We start from the raw sequence: 13,601 nt of genomic DNA on the forward strand, positions 1-13,601 counted from the left end.
TGTACTGCTAAATTCTCTCTTCTAATACATCATTATCATGTATATATATATATATATATATATATATATAATGCCATGACAAAAAGCTTTTGACTGTGTGGATCACAATAAACTGTGGAAAATTCTGAAAGAGATGGGAATACCAGAGCACCTGACCTACCTCTTAAGAAATATGTATGCAGGTCAGGAAGCAACAGTTAGAACTGGACATGGAATAACAGACTGGTTGCAAATTGGGAAAGGAGTATGTCAAGGCTATATGTTGTCACCATACTCATTTAACTTATATGCAGAGTACATCATGAGAAACGCTGGGCTGGAGGAAGCACAAGCTGGAATCAAGATTGCCTGGAGAAATATCAATAGCCTCAGATATGCAGATGACACCAACCTTTTGGCAGAAAGTGAAGAGGAACTAAAAAGTCTCTTGATGAAAGTGAAAGAGGAGAGTGAAAAAGTTGACTTAAAGTTCAACATTCAGAAAACTAAGATCATGGTATCCAGTCCTATCACTTCATGGCAAATAGATGGGAAAACAGCAGAAACAGTGTCAGACTTTATTTTTGGGGGCTCTAAAATCACTGCAGATGGTGACTATAGCCATGAAATTAAAAGATGCTTACTCCTTGGAAGAAAAGTTATGACCAACCTAGACAGCATGTTAAAAAGAAGAGACATTACTTTGCCAACAAAGGTCCATCTAGTCAAGGCTATGGTTTTTCCAGTAGTCATGTATGGATGTGAGAGTTGGACTGTGAAGAATGCTGAGTGCCAAAGAATTGATGCTTTTGAACTGTGGTGTTGGAGAAGACTCTTGAGACTCCCTTGGACTGCAAGGAGATCAAACCAGTCCATCCTGAAGGAGATCACTCCTGGGTGTTCATTGGAAGGACTGATGCTGAAGCTGAAGCTCCAGTACTTTGGCCACCTAATGTGAAGAGCTGACTCATTTGCAAAGACCCTGATGCTGGGACAGATTGAGGGCAGGAGGAAAAGGGGACGACAGAGGATGAGATGGTTGGATGGCATCACCAACTCAATGGACATGAATTTGGGTAAACTCCGGGAGTTGGTGATGGACAGGGAGGCCTGGAGTGCTACAGTCCATGGGGTCGCAAAGAGTTGGACATGACTGAGCGACTGAACTGAATTGAACTGAATATATCATTCACAGCTTTTGTGAGGAAAGAGAGAGGGGAAGAGAGAGAGAGGAAAGAATCTGTTCGATGTTACTATCACACATATGCTAGGGTCATAAAAGAATTTGAAGAGAATTCCTTATTTTGTGTTGCTCTGGAACAAATTCAAATCATGTTGGAGTAATCTGTCTCTTGGAAGAATGAAAATAATTTCCAAAAATACCTTCTGTGTCAGAAGCTTTTTGGAGAACTTTAACAACATTCACAATTTCTTGCATGATTTGTAGTCTACTTCCTCTAAAATTGAAGTTTTAAAATTTACTGGTATAAAGTTATGTATAATATTTTCCTATGATGATTTTCTCTTTATCTATAGTCATTTCTCCTTTTCATTTACTTATTTTATGAATTCATGTTTTCTCTCTCTCTTCTGTTCTTGCTCATATTTTGTAGTGGTAAATTATTTATTTCATTGTATTTGATTCTCCCATCCCCCTAGAACCAAATCTTGAATTAATTTATAATTTCTATCATTTTTCTCATAGATTTTTGCTTCTCATTTAAACAATTTTTTTCCTTATATTTTTCTAAAGTTTATTTTGGATTTACTTTTCTAGCATAATAAGTGGCACATTATTCGCTTATGTCCATTCTTTTCATTTAGTTTAATCTTTTTATAGTTTAATATATATAGTTTATATATGCAGAGTATGCAGAGTACTCTGCATATATATTTGCCATATATAGTTTAATCTTTTTCTCACTTATTTTTCAGACAACCTGTAATTGTGATATTATTTACTTTATGTGAGGACAATTTTATATAAAAAAATTTGTTTTGCTACTAATTTTCTTTTTTGTTTCTAGCACTGAGTGTATTTTTTGTTGGAGAATTTTGCTTATACTTTGGGGATCTTAGTTTTTTTTTTTTTTAATTTTAAAAGCTATGATAAATATTTGTGAATATCTATGAGTCCTTGAAAAAATGATGCATTTCTTTGTTTCTAGGGTTTGATATTAGATATCTACATATTTATTAAGTACTATTATACATATTGCTATTCTGCTATATTTTATTTTTTCTTTATTATCCATAAAGTACAGGGAGTGAAGTGTTGCCTTTCACTATTGTTGTGTTCTTAGAGATATATCATTTATCTTCAGTAATTTTATATTTTATTCATATTTTTGCTCATAAGGAATAATTATAACTTCTCTTTGTATTTTAGCCTACATCAAGTAACATGAGTCTTTTAGTTTGCATTCACTTCTGCTTGATATTAGTATAAAGTTTCCTGTCACCATTTTGTTTATTTAGTAGAGCATTATGCTGTTTATTTTTATTATCAAGCTAACATATTAGAGTTTTTTCATACCAATGGTCTTTTCTGCTTTTAATGTCTTGCATCTCTTTTATTTGCCACCTTCTGCTTTGATGTTTGAAAAAATATACATACAATTTTAAATTAAAAAAGCAATTGCAGTTAGTTTTAAATAATTTGCTTAAACCTATGGTTCTCAATATATCAACTTACATTTAAAGTACAATTATTTATCCTCACTTTGAGCAATTAGGAAATAAATGTTAATTTTGACAATCAACATTTTTGTTTCTAAGTCCTTACTCTCATTTCCCTTGCTCTAAACCTAGAAGGGCCGATGCACAAATTGTTTTATTATTAATTTATGCAATAATTTTACCTCCCAGTTGGTGGTCTGAAGAAATACCTATTACACTGCTAAAAACAGAGACAAGGGACTAGCAACTGCAATCATCGTTCAAGGACACAAATTTTATAACACATTTCTGATTGGTCACTTTAGCTCATTACCTTGCCTGATAAAAGGGACTGTTTCAAAACTGAAAATTGCTAGTATCAATGACCCACTCTTATTGTGTGCCACCTCATAGCTTTCAGTGGCTGTAGCCAATATATTTTAGTTCAGTCCCCCTTCTCATTAAAATTCAAAAGAGGAAAATGTAATTAGCCTTATTCTTGTACAAACAACAAACAAAACCACTGGAGGATAATGCTCCATTCGACTTTGACAGTGGAAACCTATCCTATGTTGATTAAGCAGTGATGTAGCTTGTTTCCTTTCTTATTTTTTGAATTATAATATTTCTTATGGCATTATATTAGAAATTAACTCATGGCAGGGGATAAGGGAGAGAATAGGAATGAAGTATATTTCCCCACCCACCCAAATTCTGACCAACTGGCAGAAAATACTGAACACGTCAGCATGTCACCCTGCTTTGACTCAGAAGGAAAGTAATAGCCTTTGGTCCTGTCTAGTCCCCAAGCACCAGAATGAATTCTGACAATCATACCTTTTTCTCTGTGGGTTTGCTTTTCTGGCTGGGGTGTGTGTGTGTGTGAGAGAGAGAGAGAGAGAGAGAGGGAGAGATTCTCTCTCACTCTCCTCATGTGTACATAGATGCCTGCAGGAAATGTATTGTTTCAATCCCTCTGCTCACATGTAACCAAAATTCCCACTCTTCTCTCCCCGAATTTTGGAAAGTGAGGCATTGCAGTGCCCCACGTCTGCTTTAATTAGCCAAAGAATCAGAATTGGGAGACTCTGACTCTTCTAAAGGATGTTTCAGCGTGGCATGGCTAAGAAGTTTGCCTGGCAACAGAGTCATTTAGGAGCAATGCCCTATTTTTTCTCTCTGCTTTGGAAACTGAAAGGATTGTTCCCTTTTATCTTTTTTCCTGTTACTGTTAAATTTTATTAACTATATATAAAGTATTAGAAACCTTTTGGATCTGATTATGATTTTGGTCCAGAAAATGTGTAATCCCCAATGAAGAATATATTAAAAGAGTCAACTCTTTTCCAAAACTGTATAATCAGATGTTAGTATATGAATAGCTTTTGGCTTGGCTAGAAAACATGTCTCTTTACCCCATCTTTTTTTACTTAAGCTATAAACTTTGAGAGTAATTTGTCTCCTTTATCAGGGTCCTTGGAAGAAATAGCTGGCACATTCAAGTCAGATAATTTGAGGATCACTTAAAAAGAGACCTTTACAAAGGTATAAGCAGAGGTATAGAGAAACCGGAAGGAATGGCGTGGTACCCCAGGCCTGAGAAGGCAAGGGGGACATTGCTACTGGAATGGGGGAAAATGAAGGGGTAAGGAAGGCCTCTCACAAGCGCTGAGATTTTCAGTTAAGTAACATGGCCAGCCCTAATCAGCCTGCAGGGAGGAAATGGAAGTAAATGCCTGAACCTCATTCTCTTCTTTCCCTCCGGTCTCCTGATGGTGCTCCCACTGGTCAACCCTATCAGATCTCAGAGGGCAAGAGAGCCTGTGATGCTGAGGTTGAAGTCAGCCCCTGGTGTGCAGAGCATGACAGAAAGGGTCAAGGGCAACTGCAAGACATTTAGCATAATTCTATTAAAATCAACCAATATCTATTCAATGACTACACGTGAGGAATTCCTCATTTCCCAGATTTCATCATTTACATGAATCGGAATCCAAGAATTTTCCATGAAAATTGAATCTTTAGGTTGTAGGAGATTATTACAGTAAAGTGAAAGTAAATAGATGTGTGTTGTCCTAAGATGTGTATTCCAATGCTGACGTCATCATGTGCTAGTTGTGTAACTTTGGATGAGTCACTTCCCATCCCTTGTATTCAGTGGTATCTATCAGGATGGTGATGATAGTCACATCTTTTTGACTTGTGTCACAGGATCATTGCTAGTATAAAGTTATCTAGTAGATAAGAAAACACTCTATAAACTATAATAAACTTTAATTTTAATTTACCTTAGAAACATTTCTCTGAAGCCACGACATTTCCAGTCTCTTTATAAATCAAACTTCCCTCCTTTCTAAAGGAGGTACTCTTGTCCAAATTGGTTGGTTGTTTAACAGTTTAGACATTTATATCTCATGGAGCTGAATGAGAACTCAAAGTGTATACACTCTCCCCAGAGAATTCCCAATTTCCTTCATCACATTGAGGAAATCTTATAAATAATGTTACATATAGAGAGAGTGCTTTGCTCATTAATTACATACGGTTACCTCCAGAAAGAAGATTTGGCTTGCCAAATCTGCTGATTTGGCTCTCACTAGGGAAGTGAAGAGATGATGCAACAGCCATTGCATTAAGGACCTTCAGGTATTGTCTTCCTAGTTCTCTCCCTCTGAAACTCTGAACTGGTTCCAGATGTTATGGAAAGTGCAATCTACAGGTATTTGGGGATGTATATTCTGTGACTAGTTTAGTGACTGAAGAGTATCTTAATTTTGGAAGACTTTAACAAACCTCAGAAATATAAGTAGATAAAATAAAGCAAGGCAAACAAAAAAAAACTTCTATGGGATAGAAAAAAGGAAAGAAACCAAGACAAAAAAAAAAAAACCTTACTACTTTGAAATTTAAAAACACATATAAAAGTGATAGTAATAATAAATATAGGCTAAAAAGTATTTAATAAAGTAAAAATCAAATATAAATGAACTAGTCAATACAAACTAGAAAAAGAACAAAAAACACATGCAAAGAAAGTATAAGAGGAGTCGAAAGAAACAAATTAATTAAAAGCACTGTAAAATATATATTTAATGTCAAATGTTGACTCTCTGAAAATACCAATAAACAACCCTTTTGTAACCAGATCAAGAATTTAAAAAAATAGGAAACTGTAATTATAGATTTTTTTTGAATAAGAGAACATTTTTACAAAGTAGCTTTTAAAATTGGAATGAATGGCTTTTACATTAAAAAATAAATAAAATTTCACAGTGAAGTTAAAAACAGAATAGACCAGCAGCAATAGACAAAATGTAAAATGTAGACAAAAGCCAGGACCAAAACATTTTATAGATAGATTCTACAAAATCAGACCAGACTATTGAGAGAATGCAAAAGTGGAACTCTTATAAAGCTAGATGAAAAATCCTTCAATATAATATTAGCATTTTTGTTGAGGTATAATTCACATAGAATATTATTTAGTTTCAGATGTATAACATAAGGATTTAATATTTGTATATATTGCAAAATGATCACCACAGTAAATGACATTTGTCACCATACGTGCATACATGCTTAGTCGCTTCAGTCATGTCTGACTCTTGGCAATCCTATGGACTTTAGCCTGCCAGGCTCCTCTGTCCATGGGGATTCTCCAGGCAAGATTACTGGAGTGGGTTGCCATGCCCTCCTCCAGGGGATCTTCCCGACCCAGGGATCAAAACCACATCTCTTATGTCTCTTGCATTGGCAGGCGGATTCTTTACCACCAGCACCGCCTGGGAAGCCCATCTGTCACCACATACAACTGTAAAAGGTACTAGCACTCTTGGTAAAGAATTGCATTAAAATAATAATATATATCATGATCAAAAAGGGTTTAACACAGTATTGCTAAATATTGGAAACGTGATAGACAAATCGGTCAATGGAACAGTATAAGGAATCCAGAATCCAGCAATGCATTTATTTGTGTGTGCCTACAATGGAGTAGGCAAAAAGTGGTGTTGGGACAACTGACTGTCCTTAAAGTTTAGATTCATACTTCAGACAATTTTTGAAAATTCAATTTGAATAACAAGTATAAAACAATAATATATATTATGACCAAAAAATATTAAAGTAATAATGCCAGATATTGGAAAATTAATAATTAAATTGATTGATAGAACGGAATGGGCAATTCAGAGACAAATTCTTATGAAAAATGATGTACTATATACATCATTATGTACTATACATCAAATATGTATATATATCAAATATGTACTATATAATAAATGGTGCTTAAATAATTAAACATCCTGGAGTGTGAAGTCAAGTGGACCTTAGGAAGCATTACTATGAACAAAGCAAGTGGAAGTGATGAAATTTCCACTGACCTATTTCAAATCCTAAAAGATGATGCTGTGAAAGTGCTACATTCAATATGCCAGCAAATTTGGAAAACTCACCAGTGGCCACAGGACTGGAAAAGGTCTATTTTCAGTCCAATCTCAAAGATGGGCAATGGCAAAGAATGTGCGAACTACGAAACAACTGTTCTCATTTCACATGCTAGCAAGGTCATGCTCAAAATCTTCCAAGCTAGGCTTTAACAGTACCTGACCTGAGAACTTCCAGATGTACAAATTGGATTAAAAAAAGGCAGAGGAACCAGGGATCAAATTGCCAACATCCATTGGATTATAGACAAAGCAAAAAAATTCCAGAAAAACATCTACTTCTGCTTCATTGACTACTCTAAAGCATTTGACTATGGATTTCAACAAACTGGAAAATTCTTCAAGAGATGGGCATGCCAGACCACTTTGCCTGCCTCCTGAGTAAACGGTATGCAGGGCAAGAAGCAACAGTTAGAATTGGACATGGAACAACAGACTGGTTCCAAATTGGGAAAGGAGTGTGTCAAGGCTATATATTGTCACCTGCTTACTTAACTTATATGCAGAGTACATCATGTGAAATACCAGGCTGGATGAAGCACAAGCTGGCATCAAGAGTGTCGGGAGAAATATCAACAACCTCAGATATGCAGATGATGCCACCATTATGGCGGAAAGTGAAGAGGAACTAAAGCCTCTTGATTAAGGTGAAAGGAGAGTGAAAAAGCTGGCTTAAAACTCAACATTCGAAAAACTAAGATCATGGCATCTGGTCCCATCACTTCATGCCAATAGACAGGGGAAAAATGGAAACAGTGACAGACTTCATTTTCTTGGGCTCCAAAATCACTATGGAAGGTGGTTACAGCCATGAAATTAAAAGATGCTTGCTCTTTGGAAAAAAAGCTATGACAAACCTAGACAGCATATTAAAAAGCAAAGATATCACTTTGTCGACAATGGTGCTGTGCTGTGCCTAGTCGCTCAGTTGTGTCCGACTCTTTGCAACCCTGTGGACTGCAGCCCATCAGGTTCCTCTGTCCATGGGGATTCTCCAGGCAAGAATACTGAAGTGGGTTGCCATACCCTCCTCCTGGGATCTTCCCAACAAAGAGATCAAACCCAGGTCTCCCACATTGCTGGCACATTCTTTAACATCTGAGCCACCGGGGAAGCCCTGCTGACAAAGGTCCATATAGTCAAAGCTATGATTTTTCCAGTAGTCATGTAAGGATGTGAGAGCTGGACCATAAGAAGACTGAGCATCGAAGAATTGATGCTTTCAAATTTTGGTGCTGGAGGTGACTCTTAAGAGTTCCTTTGGACAGCAAGTAGATCAAACCAGTCAATCCTAAAGGAAATCAACCTTAAATATTTATTGGAAGGACTGATGCTGAAGTTGAAGCTCCAATACTCTGGCCACCTGATGTGAAGAACTGACTCATTGGAAAAGACCCTGATGCTGGGAAAGACTGAAGGCAGGAGGCGAAGGGGACAACAGAGGTTGAGATGGTTGGATGGCATCACCAACTCAATGGAGATGAGTTTGAGCAAACTCCAGAAGATAGTGAAGGACAGGGAAGCCTGGCATGCTGCAGTCCATGGGGTCACAAAGAGACATGACTAGGCGACTCAACAACAACAACATTTAAAGTAGAAAAAAAAAAATTAAAGTTAGATCTCTATTTTATCCAATGCTAAAAAATATTAAAAATGAATTTGAGTTTGCTTAATAAGTAAGGTTAAAACAAAACAAAAAAGCAAACAAAAGAACTTTGAAAGTCCAACTCTTTGCAACCCCATGGACTGTAGCTCGCCAGGCTCCTCTGTTCATGGGATTCTCCAGCCAAGAATACTGGAGCAGGTTACCATTTCCTTTTCCAGGGGATCTTCCTGACCCAGGGATCAAACCCAAGTCTCCTACATTATAGGCAGATTCGTTACCATCTGAGCCATTTTACATATATATATATGATCTTTGGATAAAGAATACTTCTTTAAAAAAAACACAAAAATTCAGAATTCCTGATGAAAAGACAAAAGTTTTTCTATATAAAACTTATGAACCTTTTTGGATGTTTTCTTATTGGCATGAAACAAAAGCTCCATCCACATATACCCCACTTCTCTCACTGACCGAAAATTCTGGGCAAAATACAGAATCACTTGAAGACTGAAAAGCAGACAAAAATAGGTGGATTGTAGAAAGGAGCCAAAACTTGCAGAAGTGACTGCACAGGGATAAGATTCTCATTGTCTTGTTTTTTTCCTCTTTTCTCTTGTGGCTTTGCCGCCACCGCAAAGTCTTAGAGTGCTGCAGGAGCAGCGATACTGTAAGTGGCTAAAACTCCAAGAAACATCCTGTATTTCTGGCCAGAGGAATGAGGAAAATGAGTGTCCAGGGACTGGAGAGTGAGAGGAGAATCCCAGAGGGAAGACCTGGAGAGGAACGTGCCCAGATTCTCGGTGTGAACCTGCGCTGCACAATGTCAGGTTCAGCCCTGACGTATGGAAGGTTTTAATACCCGTCTCTCACCACATGATAGAACAATGAGAGAAAACCCCTGTACAGATACAGACAATCTGAACAACACTCGCAGCCATCTTGATCTAATTTAGAGAACACTACATTCAAAAACTAGAGAAGTCTACACATTTTCCCCCCAAGTGTTCATAGAACACTGACAACGATAGACTGTATGCAGGGCCATATATAACATGCTTTTATAAAATTTAAAGGATCGACATGATGCAAAGTGAATTTTCTGACCACAATGGAAATTAGATATCAAGATTAATAATGTATCTTAGGAAAATCCCAAATATTTGGAAATTAAATAATAGTCACGGGTTAAAGATGAAATCAGAAGGGTAGTTACAAAATACTTTGAATCAAATGACAATGAAAATACAACATATCAAAATCTGTGGGATGCAGTGGTGAGAGGAAAGCATTACTTTAAACAGTTATATTAGAAAGAAGAAAGGTCTAAAAGCAAAGGCCAGAGTTTCACTTCAAGAAAATGAAGAGCAAAATAAACCCAAAGTAGGGAGAAGTAAAGAAATGATAACGAGCAGAAATCAGTGAAAGAAAAATGAACAATAGAGAAACTGCTTAGCAAACCAAAAACTGGCTGTTTGAAAAGATCAACAAAATTGGCAAAGCTCTAGCTAGACTGATCATAAAGAAAAAAGAGAGAGAGAGAAATATGTCATCCATATGAGCAATGAAAAAAGGTGTTATCAACACTGCAGATATTAAAGAACAATAATAATGCTATGAATAACTTTATGCTAAAATAGGAATATTGAAATGAATACATTTCCAAAAATACAACATATAAAAATTGACTTAACAAAAAAAATGATATAAATAGCTCTATATTTATTAAAGCAATTTACTTTGTTATCAAAACCTTCTTAAGAAGAACAAGTTCAGGCCTAGATAAATTTACCGGTGAGTTCTATAAAACACTGAAGAAAGAAACAACATGCTAATCTTATACAAATATAGTAAAAAATAGAGGAGGAGGAATCACTGCCCGACAGTTTAGTAAAGAAAGTTTGTATGCTCAATTGATCTTTGGCAACATTGCCAATGCAATTCAATGGGGAAAAGAATTCTTTTTAAACTAACAGTGCTGAATCAAATGGATATCCACAGCGAAAAAACAAGCATCAGTCCTCACATCATATGATACCCAACATGTAACTCCAAAAGGGCCACAGATACAAATACAATATACAAAAGGACAAACTAGAAGAAAATATCTTTGCAATATTAGGGTAGTTTTCTATCCTAGATAGAGTATTGAAAGCATGACACGTGAAGGAAAAATTGATAAGTCAAAAGTCTTTGAAAATTGAAAACCTTTTCTTATTGACAGATGCCAATGAGACAATAAAAAGGCAAGTCATGGATGATGAAAGAAACTATTGGCAAACCAGACATCAGACAAAGGACATGTATCCAGAAGACATAAATCACTTGTAACTCAACTATAAAGACTAAAGCCTAAAAAGAAAATGGAAAATTTGAAGAGCTACTTTACAAAAGAGGCTATACAAATATCTAATAAGGACATAAAATGATCGATAATATCATTGGTCATCAGGCAAATATTACAATGAGATATAACTACATATTCATTAGAATGACTAAAATTTTTTTAAAAACTGGCCATACCAAGTGTTGGTAAAAATGTGGCAAAACTAGAACTCTTATAGGACTGCTGCCAAGCACATAAATGGTACAATTACAGTGGGAAAAAAGTAACTACAAAGCAGTGAGCCCTAGCCACCTGGTCCCATTCACAGTGAAACCACTTAAAATAGTCTATATTTGCTTTCCAAATTCTCTGGTGAAGTATAAACATCTTATTCATGTTGCTTGTAAGGCACTCATTATATGGTATTTTGTCTTAGCTTGAATGGACTAAGAGAGAAATTGGTACCAAGAGTGAGGTGTTGCTACAACAAAGGCCCAAAACTTATTGGAAAAGACCCTGATGCTGGGAAGGATTGAAGGCAGGAGGAGAAGTGGGCAACAGAGGATGCGATGGTTGGATGGCATCACCGACTTGATATACATGAGTTTGAGCAAGCTCTGAGAGTTGGTGATGGACAGGGAAGCCTGGAGTGCTAAAGTCCATGGGGCTGCAAAGAGTCAGACACAACTGAGTGACTAAATTTAAAAGTATAGAAGTAGCTTTAGAACTTGGTAATGAGTGAAGGTTGGGAGAGTTTTGAGGTGCATGCTAGAAAAGTCTTATATTGCTATAAACAGACCATTAAGGGTGATTCTGGTAAGAGCTGTTCTGGGAAGGGTGATTCAGGAGAGGAGAGCTCTCAAGAGAAAGCCTCATTTTTCTTTGATAACACCTGAGTAATCCTGACCAGGATTACTGGTATAAATGTGGACCATAAAGGTCATTCTGATGAGGTCTCAGATAGAAATGAAGAGCTTGTTACTAAAAACTGGAGAAAAGGCAATCCTTGTAATAAAGTGTCTAATAACTTGACTGAACTGTGCTCCTGTTCTGGTGTTTTGTGGAGGGTAGAACTTGCAAACTATGAAATGGAATATTTAGCTGAAGCAATTTCTAAGCAGAGCACTGAAGATGAGGCTTGGATCCTTCTGAATGCCCATAGGACAATGTGAGAAGAGAGAAATGACTTGAAGATGGAATTGTCCTGCAAAACAGAAGCAGAACTTAGAGAATGGACACATTCTCAGCCTACCCACATTGCAAAAATTGAAAAAGTGTGATCGGGAGGGAGCACTAAGGGTGTGGTCAAGCATCTCTTTGATAAGGAGACTGGTGTGTGTGTGCACCATGGATTTCATCAGCAACCCTGGCAGGAAAGCTACCAGTTTGAGCTGAGGAGGAAGGAGATAGGAAGGATGAAGGAAGATCAGATGGCTGGACTTCTGGAATTTTGTAGGATGAAACCCTAGAAATATTTGATCATGAACGTGCATTGTTCTTCGAGACAAGGGAAGAATAACCCTGAAGACAATTCAGAGATCAACCAATCTCTTGGTTTCAAAAGGAGACTATCACCTCACTTTTGAAAGGACAGATAGCCTCTGCTCAAAGCCCTGGGGGTGGGGTTGCCCAGAGCAACCTGGAGGTCCCACCTAGCCCTGACAAAGCTTCAGGGGCAAGACCATTCCCCCCGCCACCCCCACAGTGGGTCTACAAGATGGAACTTCTGCCCTAGTGTCTGGAAGGTGAGACCTTTGTTCCACCTAGACCTGGAGGGCAGAGCATCAAGCCAAAGAGGATTGTACTCAAGCCTTACATCTCATGGAACGTGTCTTAGAGTTTGGACTTATTTGGGGCCTTTTACTTCTTTTTTTCTTTCCTATTTCTCTCTTTGAGATGGAAGCATCTGTTCACTCTGACTTTCTTGTAGTGCCTGTCAGGCCACGTGTGTTCCTACCATAGGCCCTTCGCAATCCCTGCTCCTACTGTCTCAATAGTCTCCATCCCCAGACCTTGGAAAGGACTGCAATCACTTCTCAATTTTATGCTCAAATATCTCACAAGACACTTCCCTGATGACCTCGTCTAAAGAGAATTCCCAACACTCTCATCATTCTTAGTCTCCTATTCTGTCTTGTTCTTCTTCAAAGAAAAATATTTATTTTATTCCCCCTTCCACTCTGTCAACGAAAGACCCAAGAGTTCCAGGATTTTATGTTTCCCATTTACTGCTATGGTCTCAGTGCCTGAAACATGGTAGGTACTCAATAAATACTTGCTCTCTGCTGGTTTATTTATTTCAGCACTAGTTGTTTTCTAAAGAGAATTGTGTGGTTCACTCTAATTTTCAAATGTTTGCTATCCCCTCCTACTTCTCCATCTTCCCCGTGGAATTCCGGCATGGCGGCGGCACCCTCCCTGGACAGAAGCTTTAAGAGCCTGCACACAGCTCACCATGCCTTCTTTGCTACTCCACCACAATCACCAGTGATGTTCTAGACAGAGGCTGCTCTGTCAGCCTGAGCCCCCGAGAAAATACTGTGGAGCAAAACCACCATCGATCATGTGGATCTGTGGCATGTATAGT

The sequence above is a fragment of the Cervus elaphus genome, chromosome 9 (genome assembly GCF_910594005.1).
Source record: "Cervus elaphus chromosome 9, mCerEla1.1, whole genome shotgun sequence".
Lineage (NCBI taxonomy): Eukaryota > Metazoa > Chordata > Mammalia > Artiodactyla > Cervidae > Cervus > Cervus elaphus.